Below are 15,138 nucleotides of genomic sequence, written 5' to 3'. Positions count from 1 at the left end.
CGGTTAAGTAAATGAATGCATTATGAATGCATTCAACAAAAGGTGGTTTGCTTAACGTGGGGCGAAAATAAGAATAAAAGATTATCGGTACCTAAAGTATTTGGAAAAATAAATTACTACACCACGAAAAACATATTACGCCTTTAATTACCTTGTATGTCATAGCATGTCTCGTATACTAGTGCCCTACTTTTTTGGTAGAACTACGTATGGCTATGATAAGGAGAGTAAAACAAGGGAATCTCTTCATATTGTGAATCTCAAAATAAAACTTATTAATATGATTATATAGGGTAGATACTTTGGGAATATACCAAAATCACTAGGAATCAAATCTTATAAAAACGCTAAAACAACCTTCCACTGTAGGATGAACGATTATGCCCACGAAATAAAAGGGAGATAAATATGGATAAATGTGAAGGAGCAATATTTTATTAATGGAAATATTTATACCCGATGATGAGGAATTTGGAGTTTATAAAACCAGAGTAAAGAAGTGTATATTTGCAAATGGAGGAAATAGAAGGATGTAACGTGTTTACCTATATTCATTTTTTTCATATGGGCAAGGCGATGCGGAAAACAATGCTTTCACACCGTAATATTTGACCAGCTCCTGTTGCGTCTGGCAGAGGAAACGTTAAATATTAACAAACTTTTCTCAATACAAAATATCAGCTTACATATTCCCGTATTTCACTGATTTAGAGTGTTCTAGGGATCTTCAACTTGCTCCGACACATCGTCAAGACTACTTTTCGCTGGCCAAGAGGCTTCCATTTTTCTGTATTCAAATTAGAACGTTGGAATCCGAGAGATTAATAACCGATCCGTGATCCCGAAAAGCGAATCTCTGATCATACGGTCATAATTGCAAGTTCTCGGGGAAAATATATTGCGACAAAGACCCGAGAGGCAACAAGCCTACTTTCCGAAGCCATCCTCCGCAAGCCATGCACACACTCGCGAGGTATGTTCCGATCGCTAGTTCCTCACAATGCCCCAGAATCATTCACTTCCCCCAAGGAGATAGAAAAATTAAACTTCGCCCCCCCCTTCCCTCAAACTTTTTTGGGGCACCCCCCCCACGCCACGCACTCCCTTCCCCCGCGCGGGGGTTAAAATTTCCCCGGGAGTCGTCGAAGCGCCGCCTCTCGCACACATTTTTCTCTTCGCTCCTCTCCGAACCGCCAAAGCAGCAGAAGGATAAGTGGGACTGGCAGCGGGGCGGTGGAGGGGGCACGGCGGGGTAGAGGTCGGTAAGTCGGGACTGGGTGGAGGCGGGCGTTGAGAGAAGAGAGAGAGAGAGAAAGAGGCGGGAGGGAGGAATGATAGTGAGTGATGAAGTGGGCGGTTGAGCGAAGGAAAAGGGTTGTGGGGCGGGTGAGTCGGTCGTTGCTAGGAGAGGCGTGGAAGGGGGTGGGGTGCTTCACGAGGTGTGGTGTGAGCAGACGGCTAGAGGGAGGGGAGCGGGCGAGGTGAAGTCGACGAGAAGGGACGGAGAGCGGGAGGGGGAAGGGCTTGAAAGCCGAAGCCGGTCGGGGTAAGTGCGTACCCTTGCCAGGGGAGGAGGTCGGTTGAAGGGTGGAGCGGGGAGGGGGCGCTAGGGGTGGGGAGGAATGGAAAGTGGCTGGGAGGAGGACGAGGTGGCGTGTATGCAATGTTCCATTCTTGGCGTGGTCCTTCGGTGCCGGCGGAAAGAATAACGGACGCAAGCCTCGGTGCACCGAGAACGGTGCTTGCATGTGTGCATGTGCCGTAGTGTGGAGTCGCGAGAGAATTCTGCGCCCTCGCGCTGTCCAATTTTCCGCAACTTAGCCTTCCACTTTCTCTCGAATGCCCCTGGGCGTCCGGAACGGTGGTATCAAGGTTCCCCGCGCCATATCTCTCACTTTGGTAGGCAACGCCGTCATGTTGCGTGGAACACTTTTGACGTCATTCTCAGTCGACCATGCACGGACTATAAATGGTTGCAGTTTGAGTTGTTACGCGTCATTTATTTATCATTCGTTTCTCTGACGACAAAGCTCATTTTCTCTATTGAGTGAAATGACGGAAAGGGAAATCATCGGTGACAAGCAGTTACTTACGATTCATGAAGCCGAGGATGTCAGAAAACGAAACACCTTCATATCGGCATGGGCAAAAAGCCAGTGTGACATCACTCTTAACAATTAATCATTGTGACCGGGAAAAGAAGCGTGATTTTTTTAATTTTACTTTGAATAAGTACATCAAACTGCAATCGAGTTGGAGAATAGCGTAACCTTGTTAATGAAAAACCAACGGAGCTCTTTTAGTGTCAACAAGATTTTTTTATGCATGTGACAGTAGCTTTATTGGCACTGCGATAGAATGAATATTTACAAAACAAGTGGTAATTAAATAAGTAAAAAATAACCAAAATCATACGGGCCACGAAACATGGCAATATAATGGCATAGTTTTATTCAAAATGTAGTTTTAGTCAGATTATTCGTAGGTCAAATTATTATTCGTCAACACAAATAGTTTGATAAATATGAGAATATAATCATGATCCAAGGAAAGATTCCATGCAATGACGCATCAAGTCAATGGAAAATATGTGTGACGTAATGTATTGGTGGGCCGCGGTAGTCCAGTGAGTGGAGCGTTGGACTACTGACTGCAGGGTCCGGGTTCGAATCTCGGGCAAGCCTCTCTGGGTACCTACAGCTACACGCAAGCTATGTGCTTTTTGGGGTACCAAATCTTCCTGGAAAATGATAACCGGCACAGGGAAAGGCACTGCCCCCTCGGGCTTAGTAATGTGTGAATTCTACCATCACCTACGAAACCGACCTTCGGGTTGATTACTGTGTTTAAGGCTTTTTTTAATGCATTGGACTTTTTTAGGCGTATGACACAGAGAAGGAAATAAACTGCAGATATTCATTTTTTCTCTTATCATTAAAAAAATGTAAGTAGTAAGCCGAAATATAAGGTAAGCGAAACATTAAAATGCTATTTAAAGCATTGCCTAATATTGCGTGTAAAGCAAGAAGGGGTGATTCTAAGCAGAAGAACTGTGTATTGGAACCCTCAATTTGTCATTTCTTTCTCTATTTATGCGTTCTTGAAAGGACTCCTTAAGTATGAATGCTAGTAGGTTGGCTCCCTGCTACAAAGTATCATTTCACAGGGCTGCCAAAGACGTATTTCTTTCGAGTGTTCCCCGTGAGTCACCTCAGTCTATTCATACGGGAAGCGAGTAAGTGAGCGATCAGAGTATGTACTATGTCGTGAAATTTTCGTGACCCTGAGAATGTATTACTAAAATATCGATGAGTCTTTACGACACGAATTGCTTTCGGGTTCCAGCATTTCGCAGATGCGGTTAGTAGCAAGTGCACGAAATTAAATCGATCCCGGGCAAGAGGAGAGGGCCGAGACATCTTTCCACGCCGTCCTCCATATATGGGAATCAAGATTTATAACGGGCCATCAAGTCCGGCAGGTACACATTATCCATGGTATAGATTTCTAAGTTCTGAGCGAAGTGTCACCCCCCCCCCCCACATCCCCGCGATCATGGCTACTTGAATTAACCGCGCGGAATATAAATTTGAAATTCCGACCGAGGCGTGTGTGTTTCTAAGATGGAGGATGTGTGGGCCATAGGTTTGAGACCCAGCGCTAAGCTCGCTAGGACGCCTTATCCGAGTCACAGGCAAAAAATAAGCTTAACTGAAGATTCGGAATCGAACGACGAGTAATGAATGCACGCTATTGCATTGCCTTTCGAATTTCCCTGGATAACAAAACAAAGGGAGAATCCATCAAATTGTTCCCCTATAAATAAGTCTATTATTTGAAAGGGTATTGTTATTATGCATGATTGAATTACGAAATAGATTGAATGGAAAGTAACATTCAGAGAACAGACGTCCCCTTTTCAAAGAATACGAAATTGTTTCAAAAGAGAATAAAGAAATGACGAATTATTTTGCGAGTGCAAAATATTCCACCTGGTACAGTAAATATATATGTTCTTCTTTATGTTTATTTTAATTATTGTTTACCCCTCTTTTTGTGATTCTTTTCATGTAGCATAATCACCGTAGTAAGAGGGTTAATTCACAGAGAGTCCCATGTCTTTGCCACACTGTGAAGCTTCTACACTCAGCACTTTGAAACACTCTACGTTTTAGCTGAAAGATGTATCTACAGGTGTAGGTGGGAAACATTTTTACTCTCATATCATGCCCACGGGTGATAGGGCCATTACGTGCAAAATTGGGTGCAAGAAGGGGAAAAATGGTGGACACTTCACGGAAAGGCAAATTCAATGGCTCGTGATCTTGCACAGTGGTCACACTCCATCAAGCGGAACAAATGCGTACAAAAACAGCGAATGATTGGTCTTAATCGTATTCAACCAGGGACTTAAAGCAATTGACGGTCCGAAGGCGCCCTTGGTCGATCAAGGATGGTACGTGCCTTGCTGGATTCTTCATTCACTGGAGTCCTCATGTTGACTAATGTTAGTTCCACACACTCTGCTTTTGTTCCATCGCTACCCCCTCCTTCCACGGCGCCTACGACGATGCTGTGCGAGGAGCATTTTTTCAACTTTCATAAACTTATCATCTTCATTTCTTTGATAGAGTAATGGAGACTGAAGTTCCCTTAAGATACATTTAATTAGGTATATCCATTTTAACGTTATATACGTTTGGTATACTTGCGCTCTTTTCACCTGAGGTGCAAATTTTATTCGAATATTTTGGGACTTCGACGATGGCTTAGGGTAGTAATTATGTGTCACCGATGCCGTAAAGACATTTATAAAAAGTTACTAATAAGGTGTGCTTAGCATCCCTATAGCATATACTTTTCCATGTGACTCATATTCTCTGAGCCCGTCTCGAAATTTGAATCATGATTTATGACTTTTTTTCCTAAATTAAATAGCAGAGGATGTTTCTATCCATATTGATTGGGTTTTTAGCTCAGCTGCTATCGTGACATGTGTGTGGAAAAGACGGTTAATTAAATCTGACGACTCATTAAAAACTTCGACCTTGGCCAGAAAGGTTTCCGCTGTGAACTGTCTTTTGTTTTACTATCTTGCTCACTTCTGACAGGTGACTGAGGAGTGGACGCGGAATTTCTGATACTCCACGTATAATTTCCGTTATAGGGCAGTTGGAAGGGTGCGATTGTATCTCATGGAACGAAGCGTGTGTGGTAACCCCAGGGGCACCGGGTCTGGAGGATGCACCGCCCTGCGTGGTTTTTCGTGTCATTTACAAAGAAAATATTTTTTCGGGAAGTAAAAGCATTAAGTGCCTGAAATGATTTAAAGGGTACTACCGTCGCGTACCAGCAACGCATAAATAATAGCAATTGTAAATGTAGGAAAAGAAGTTTTTCAAAATAAAAATTAATCTGATAGATGAAAATTGAGAATACTCGTCAAATGTTTTATATATTTTCAACCAGTAAGAGGATTTAAGTGGTTAACCGAAACAGTTTTACTGGTTTATTGGATATTTGGAATTAAATCGAAAATACCGATTACCCATGCTTAAATGGTCACTTGGTTAATGGGTTCGCGGGCTCTACTCCTAAGTTCCAAGCACACTCTTCTCCACTCATTGTAAAGAGAATTTATTCGTTTATGTTTTTTAGCGGTTTATGAGATATAAGTTCGATATTTTAGACTTCGATGGTGAAAATTTCAGGTGATTTTGACGTGGCAACCATTTTGACAGAGTTTAAGTTTTCACTGCAGATTCGTTTTTTCTGTGCAGGTATATTCCATCTTTCAAAGAATGCATCGCACGCCCTAGTCAAAGTAGGCTCGGGGCTCTGCAAACATGCGTGATTTATGAGATAGAATTTGGTGTGATGTTTACTTTTTATCAGTGTTTTTATGCTTATAATTCTTATTTTAGAAATTTGGTCTTTGAATTGTTAGTGCCGTCTAAATAGTGTACGTTCGTTAGCGTTTGTCGAGTGGTGAACGAAGTATGAGAAATATTTAATGCTGAGAGTGTGAAAATATCAGGTGCGTGTGTGTGTGTATGTATGTTTACGAGCAGCTCGGTTAATAAATCTAGTCATGAAAGGCAGACACCGCGTGCGTCCAGGTGATCACCCTCTTCCCCAAATTGATTATAGAATATTGAGCGTTTTAGATGAAAAGGCTGGGACTCAAGGCCTGCACCTGGATATGAAACAAGGTCCTTCTCTTTCAGAATCCGAACTACTTCCACCCGCTAGACCACCAGACCTCCCTACGACTAACACCACCGTGGCCGTTGTTCGCCAAAACGCATTAAACGGTCTCCGGCAGGTAATGGGGTTCTTAACGAAAGTTTGAACGCGGTCGCCAGAGCTTTTGCTCGCTGCCCACGGAGCATGATTGTGCCGTCACACGTCACGACCCACACGCGCGGTTCCACGAGAGCTTAGCAACGGTACCGTTTCTTCTCTCATCATCCGAGCATATCATGCATGTAAAACACAAACACACGCGCTACTCGGCTACCGGGTGTGGGGGGGCAGGCGGGGCCGGTATGGTCCGGGAATGGAGGGAGAAGGGAGGAAAAGGTGGGGGAGGGGTTCAGGGATGGAGACTGTGGGGGCGGGTGAATCGGGGACGGGGTACACGGGGCTCAGTTGGGGGAGTGGGGAGGGTAAATGGAAGGACGGACACGAGCGATCAAAGGACGGGGAGGGGATGGAAGGGTCGTGAATGGTTGTAGGGTGAGTCGATGAACGGAGTCAAATCGACGGAGGACGAGGAAACTTCGTGGATATCCATTGCTATAAATGTATTACTTTGGCAAAATATCCACTATTGGGCCATGAGGTTGGGGAGAGGGTTTCGTTTTTTTGCAGGAGAGTGGTGGAGCAAGGGGTGTGAGAGCGAGCGCTAGAGGAAAATCTCCGTGTCCCCTCCGGTACCCCCTCCGCCATTCCCCATCGCCCGACCTGCTTTGATGATTTTTACTTCAGGTGCGCTCGAGAACTGGATGATGATCCGATGAGGAAATATCAAAGGCGGATGGGCACTTAAAAAAGTCAATCTTCGCCTTGACATTTTTTGAACACTTTTTCCCTGATCAATTTAAGGAGGGAGGGCCGAGTAGGGTGAGAGGAGGGAGGGGAGGTTAACGTAAAGCTGGGGTTTGTTTAGGATGAGGGAACGGACTATGAGAATGCCCGAGGGTATTTATCGTCCCTCGAGGCGGAGTCGCCCGGAGACCGTCGGTCGGAGGGAACTGGCGTGGTGATTGAGGACCTTGGCCGTGGAGAACGTCCGAACTTCCAAGCACCTGTGGGTCACTTGGCAATGCGATTTGTAAATGGTCACGAAACATAAGTGGCCATTCGAATATGAACTAAATTCCGCGTGCCCTCTCCGGAAATCCTTCTACTCCGATTTCTTCGAGTTACTTCGACAAATCACGATACTGCGCGTATGTGAAAGATACTCTTTCCGGTTTAACTTGAGGAAATTGTATGGCATTGCCTTTTTAAGATTCTTTTTTTTTCCTTTCACAAGCAATTTCATTTATTGCCTTTCACCTAAGTGCAGGACTTAGGGGTTTTCAGATTCTCAGATTCGTTTTACAATCGGAAAGATTTATTGGAGACATAATTTTATCTAGTGTTATGAAGTAAAGTGTTGGCAATATTTCATTCAACATGTGGTGAGTGGGGAAACATCATCACTGAGAAATTCCGTTTCTGTTAGAGCATGTTGGATGGTTGTCAATGTGCAGGTGTGCCATCCATTTCCCAAGCAATTACAGAAGAGTGGCGCTGAAAAAATTTGAGGACGAACTCAAACATCTATGCGCCCTTGAAGGGCCCTTCAAAGAGGTCGGCTATTTTGCGAAGTGTAGAAAAAGCATTAGGGCCTGAGTAAAGGGTACTCTATATAGAAGTGTGTAAGCCACTCACACTCCCACGCATTTGCTGTAGCAACTCTAGCAATCTCTATGAGGAAAATCATAGGGTGACGTTAGGAATGGGTAATATTCAAGAAATCTCCGGCAATATCAGAGCGTTCTCGATTAAAAGTGTATACTGAAAGCTGTTGCGGTTCACATTGTTATACAAGTGTCTTGTGCTGAATAATAATGAATGAAAATAAGGCATGGCTAGATTATGGGGAGTGAGGTTCTCTGACAGACTCACAAAAACATATTTCATCATACTCGAAATACATGAATGACATGTAAACAACAGAAAATTGATCAAATATGATTTAAAAATTACCTAGCGAAGGCTGTGATCAATAAACTTGAAGCTGTCAAAAATGCCAACACAAAGAATGTTTTAATCAATTAAAAATGCAACGCGGAAAGTAAATATGGTAAAAATAAACGAATAAAACGCTACATCAAAATCTGTGGCAAATAAAATTACCTTTATTTAATAACGATACCTAATACTTCATGCAAAAAACTTTAGGATTAATAAAAAGATAAAGAAAGAACTGGCAACATTAAAAGAACACTTTTATCGATATATAATACTAACCATGAGTAACTTAAAGTAGCCATGTACTAATACTAATTTTTTCTGAAAATATTTAAAAAACCCTAAGGTTAAACATTTAATTTGAAAATTATTAAGCCCCGGTTCAAAGAACCAATTATTAATGTAGCTACTGTAAGAGTAAGTACATGAGCAAACTAAAAGTGATTTTAGGATGCTATCGAAAAATTATACTTAAATTATCCCTAAAATAAGCCGAAGAAACTTTCTGAAAGGCAATCAACACGCTACTGCAAGCGTCGAGCTCCAAAATTTCTCTTTCACCTACAGCATTTTAGAATATGTTCTTGCATTTTAAGTACCGACTGTTGAAAAAAGTGACGCTTTTTTAGATTGTACGAACATAAGAAGGACTAATTTAAAAGCAGAAAAGAGTATACTTCTTTCAAGTAATTTTACCCTTCGTTCTGAGCACGCATCATCGTTCTTCCTTTCTGACTACTTTGAGTTTCTCATCAGCTTCTTTGCTTCCAAATGGTCTGCGTGCAAAAAGCTTTTTGTTCGAGTTGATCGTTCGCGGATTCTAACGGATTGGTAAAAATTGTGGTCAATTTTTTTGGATTTACTGGTAGGAAGGAAAGCGGTTGTTCGGCGGAAAAGGTTTGGAAATTTCTCATAACGTTCCTAGAACTTATTGACCAAAGGGAATGTGATACGGCCCCGGTGGCGGCGGGGTAACGTCCTCGTCTGCCATTGCAAGGGTCGCGGGTTCGATTCCCGCCTGGGTGAGTTTCGCTCCATCTAGGGCTTGGGTGTTTGTAAATGTGACCATTGTTATCGTTGTTAATAGTTCGATGTAAAGGCCAAAATGTGCTGTTTTCGGACTTATACTGAATAAATAAATAAATACCACCCTTAAGCATTAGATGTCTCATGAAGTTAAAACGCAGCGTTCATGGTTTGAATGTAATGCTTAGGCGGGCTAAAGGCAGGAAGTAGCTGGCGAGGGGCGTAACTGGGCGTAGGACTCCAGAGAATTATTGGCAGAAACTTACTGTCAATGTCTAGACATTTACTCCATGCGTCGTCAACTGTATGTCCTATATATGGTACGCCAAATGTTATTGAGATGTATTCTACCTTGTGTTTCCTAGCATAAGGTTTTGTACTGTGAAAGCGAGCTTCCAGAAGCAAATAAAACCCCTGTAATTTTATTTCGCGACATTCCCGGTGGATGATTTTTGCGTGGGATTCAATAAAAAAGAGACATATAGTAGGTGAGATAATAAAATCTCGAATCGACCTCCACCAGCACAAATGAAATTGAAAATCTGTAGATTAGTTAATGAATAATAGCCAGCTTCACTTTGTTTGAGTGAAACAATTATATTGTCCCTTTCTCTTCCAACTTTCTAATCTTTCGGTATTGTAGTATTTGACCGAGTCCAAAAGTTTTAACGAAGGGTTCTGCGCTTCTACACGTTGCTACGTTACAATTTAATGGGGCCCCACATGGGTCGAAATGTCATTTCGGTCACTTCTGGATCACACATTATTTATCAGAATAAAACTTCCGCATCATTGTACTATCACGCTAACCATTTCGTTATTCATTATTTATTCCTTTTCAAGAAAGAACTGTCCAATGGTAAAACTTTTGCTATGGTTTTCTTGGTTATTTTTTTTATTAATTACTAATTATGGAGCTGGGTGGAGGAGAAACTAAGGAATACTCTGAATATGCTCGTCAAACTTCCATGTGTGGTTGATGCAGTCTTCTCGGAAGCGTCCGATTCAAAGGAAAAGAAGCTTTTTCCACTTTCCTGTTACCTGATCATGAAATTATTAATTGCATCTAAAATTATTTCCACATTGAAATTGAAGTAGAAGTCGCCCCACGTTGAATAAGTAATTAATTTGTATTAGAGAATTACTTATTAAACGTGGGATCCTCGAAAAGTGAGAATTTCCTCTCAGTGAATTTCTTTTGCCTTGGACGCTTCATTATTGACCATTGCTTATTTCGCAACGGCCACCTGTTTTTTTTGGTTTCCAAATGCATTCCAATTGCAATATGCTCGTGTTTGTGGATCGTATTCATAGGGTTTGTAGGAATTTGTTTTCTTTGGATACACTGGCAAGAAGAAAAGCTATAGTTTTCAGGTATAGACAGGAAAATATTCACAAGGTTTCTTAAAATATTCAATGGTAAGTTAAAAACAAAGGACTTAAAATTAGCGTAGATATATATAATATAAAAAAGGAGATACTCGTGCATCGGTGGCATGTCGAGCTAGAAAGCTCATTATTCATCAAATCCCCAAGAAGGAAGTCTGAACCATAAAAACTCGTATAACGTGTACACATAATTCTCCGTCTCCGTCTAAATGGGTAAACCGTTAGTACAAAGGTAGAGAAAACGGCAAAAGTTTAATTCGTAGGAAAGCCCTGAGACATCGAGAGAAAGGCTGCTTGACGCTGATAAAATGACTGGTTGATTTGAAGGAAACGTCCATTGAACTTACAATGGGAAATTTCGTCCCTCTATGCATAGAATTCTGGATTTGAGTGCAGAGAGTGAAATGATGGGAGGAAATTTCTTTTGGAGCTGGGGGACATTTTTGCGGTTTGGGGTGATATTTGCGTTGAATTAATGTCCGATGAAATACAGTGCATTGCGAAAATTGAAGAGAATTTTATTTTCATTGAATAACACGCGAGGTAGTCAAAATTTCGGCCCATGTGAGATTTAGTAGGGTATGCAGAATGCATGGCCAACGAAATAGAAGGAATTATTCAAACCGAAGGAAGTTTATTTCACCTGTAAAATGTTGTTCAAAATCTGGAAATGAATTAATGAATACTCGTTGCCTTCACTGTATTTGAGTGAAACAATTATATTCCTTCATATTTTCCAACTTCTCTACTCTTTAAAATATTGTGGTACTGTATCGTGATTAATGTTTTAGCAAAGGGATGTGAGCTGCTGTATGTTGCTTTACTACCCCCAAATTGGGCCCCACGTTGGTTTAAATGTAATTTCTATCTCTTCGGGATCGCACATTATTTGTCTGAAAAACATTTTCTCATAATTTTACTAACACGCCAACCATCTCTTGAGTCATAATTGCTTCGTACTCATGAAAAAATCACTCCCAAGATAAACAAAAAATCCAAAAATTTGCTCATTAATTACCAATTTTGGAGTTATCTTGAGGAAGAACTAAAGAGCGCCCTCAATATGCTCCTTAAACTCTTATGTGTGGATTGATGTGGTCTTCTCGGAAACTTACGACTCAAAAGAAAATACCTTTTACCTCCCCGTTAACTTGAGGTAGGAATTATTAATGAAGTCCATAAGTATTTCTAAATGGAAATGGAATTTTTAGTCTTCCCACGTTTAATAATTGATGTGCTTGCATTACTGAACTACAACAGGACACCTCGAAAAGTGGGGATTTCCTCCTTGTGCATTCTACCCTCTGTCTTGATTTTGCAACAGTGTTTCTCTCTGATCACGTCGAGTTTTACTTTGGCCTCCTGTTGTTTGGTTTCCAAATGCACTGCGTGCGAATTCCGTTGTGTTCGTGTTGGATCGCATTGTCACACATTCATGTGTTCTTTCAGTATCTTTTTGATGTGTCTTTGAATAAATGACATGAACGAAAGCTCTTTTTCGAAAACTTGGATCGGAACATTGTCGTAAGACTCATTAAAATTTTCAGTGGTATCTTGAGAAACATTAGCTCATAAAAACGTTGCTTAAGTGTAATACTTTTCGTCAAATTTCTGTCGTTTTTCAAAGTGAACTATGATGCAAATCCTCCGAGAAGGACCTCAAAACAAGAAATGAATTCTACCCGTCTCTCCTTACGCGGCTGATGGGTTACAACGTTACCACAAACACAACGTAATTCGGCAAAAGTTTTATTCGTAGAAAAGTCTTCAGATATTAAGGAAAAGATTACTCGACGCTGAAAACATTACTGACCGATTTGAAGGAAACGAACTTCCAATGGGTAATGATGCCCCTCTAGAAATTCTCGATTTACATTGAGAAAATGCAATAGTGGAAGTAAATGCTTAATGTAAGGGTTGGACATTGTTGCAGTTTGCGCTGATCTTTGCGTAGAATGCATGGCCAACGAAATACGGTGAATATTGCTAATCGAAGAGGACTGAAAGAGTTGTGAGGCATTTATTTTTTCACCCCATGCATGGTATGGCTGGATATGAAAGAAAATAAAAGAATGGAAGTTCAAATAGAAAGGATTGTAAAAGGTATGGTGCGCTATGGAGTCTCCAAATACGGCTATTTCCTTGAAGGCTGCAAACTTGTTTCACGACCAAAGTGAATATGTCAGTGATGACTAATATACGAACAGATTCCGCTTCTGTTTCCAATGAAAGTTTCTCTCATTTTTTAAATATTGTGGGCATAAGAAGCACAAGAGTGCCGGTTATAGCGATGGACAACAAGATGTGATGATCTCTCGTGCATCCGAAGGCCTAAGGCAACACCCCAACTCGAGCAGAGTTACTCAGCTTAGCCGACGACTAAGGCACACGATTTCAACAGCATCGCGCAGTATTACGCCTCCTACCATACCGCTCCTATTGTAATCTTTAGCGAATTAACATGGTTATCGGTAAAAGGTGGAGCAAGCACACGGAGCAAAGTTGCAAAGTTACCATATTCGGCCGGAGGTTCTCTGCCATGCCATGGATCCAAGGGCTAAGGCCCCCGTGTCAGGGTGTATCGTGCGGGACAGATCATTTTGCAATGTATCTCCCACCATACAAATGAGATTATAACCCTACTAAATCAATATGGCTGATAAAATAATCGCACAAAATCAGATTGATTCAAAGAGAAATGCTCATGTGTGAACCGCGGGGATGAGTGAATACAAATAACTGGTGAAACGTTTGAGACCCGCTGCAAACCTTCAAGATGACGATTATTTTAAAGTTTCACAATATTGGTTATTAAAACAACCGCATAACTAACTCCGGCATATGTATCGAAAATGAATTACAACTAAAGTAGACCTATAGGGGATGCATTTCTGTGCATGAAAATATTTTTAATCCTCGACGGAAAGTTATACACTCGATAGCATCTCAAACATATTCAAACTTGATAAGAAATCTTGGTGATTAAGTGTTGAATGTTTTGATATTGAGCCATAGACGCAAAAGTTCCGGGAAATGAATCCTTGTGCTGTATTTTATGCACACAACATTAGGGTAAAGATTGGAAAACTATGACTATTAGAGGATACCATAAAGCACTAATCATGTGAAATGTAATAATATCGTTTAGAATTGAACCACTCGGTGAACTACTGAGATGAAATAATGGGCTCATTTCATGTTTGATCTATAACAGGGAATTGTGCTCATTTTGTGAGCAGCATAAGGTAGGCACTGAATGGAATCGACGGAAGAGTTGCGGAGCAGCGTTTGTCGTTTGACTGTTGTGTAGGCGGGTGAGGGGGCAAAAAGAAGGAGCAGATGGGGGCGTAACATTGATGTAGGAATCCTGAGGGATATGGTGTAATCCCCCTCCCCTTCCCAGACGGTAGGTAGCAGAACGTTGATGATAATTTTCTTACATTTGCTGTCTGCATCGTCTATCAAATATTATGCTTGTACATATATGACGGCAAATGCTCTTTAAAACCTTCTACGCCATCCGCTATTGTACCCTCCTGAATAAAGGTATACACGTATGCTACGGGAGCGAACTTCCAGAAGAAGGGAAAACCTCCTTCATTCATTTTCGTACCATTCCCGTATCCCCGATTTACCCTGAGCTCCGTAATGCATGTTACATTTGTCAGGCAATATAATAACATTTGAATTAACCTCCCTCTGTATCAATGATATTCGAGATCTGGAGATTCGTTATTTATTAAGCGTCGGTCAAACTTTTAAGCGCCCACTTCACCTTATTACGGGCCGTTCCCATTATATTCCCTTATTTTTTCCAGCTTTTTCTCTCTTTCCGTGTTGTGGTATTTTACTGAGTTAAAAGCTTTAACGAAGGGAGTTGCGCTGCCACACGTTGCTATGCTACCAATGAATTTGGGCCCCACGTGGGTGGAAATGTCATTTTTGTCGCTTCTGCATCACACATTATTTATCAGAATGATACTTCCGCCTCATTGTACGAGGGTCATCCGGAAAGTAGTACCCGTTCGTGAAATAAAGACACAAAAGTAAATATTAACAAACATAAAAAATTTTATTTGAAAGAGGATACTTTAAACTACTTCTCAACATAATCTCCAAGCAAAGTAAGGCATTTGTCATAACGTGTGACAAGTTTCTGTATTCCTGCTGCATAGTCCTTCGCCGCCAGCTCATTGAGATACGCGAGGGACCCATCTTGCACAAATTTTTGCATAATGCAGATGGTGTTTAACAATTTCATGAACAATTGTTCGAGAAACATTGGGAAAATGCTCACAGATGTCATCAATTGTGACGCGCCGATCGTTCCTCACGAATTCGTCAACTGAGCTCACCAGTTGGTCTGTAATGACAGACGGTCTCTCCGAACGCTCATCGTCGTGTGTGTTCCCCCTCCCCATGTTGAAGTTGCGACACCACCGCCGAACAGACGACTCGTCCATTACATTGTCTCCATAC

General features: G+C 41.5%; 1 protein-coding gene across 1 annotated transcript in view; it reads right to left on the bottom strand.

Moving 5' to 3' along the window:
* Positions 1–15,138, bottom strand: part of LOC139685799 (uncharacterized) — a 76,197-nt gene that overhangs the window by 48,406 nt on the left and 12,653 nt on the right. The gene's annotated exons all lie outside the window — the stretch shown is intronic.

This window comes from Hetaerina americana, unplaced genomic scaffold (assembly GCF_022747635.1).
Source record: "Hetaerina americana unplaced genomic scaffold, ioHetAmer1.1.p SCAF_12, whole genome shotgun sequence".
NCBI lineage: Eukaryota > Metazoa > Arthropoda > Insecta > Odonata > Calopterygidae > Hetaerina > Hetaerina americana.
This window is presented reverse-complemented; position numbering and strand designations above follow the sequence as displayed.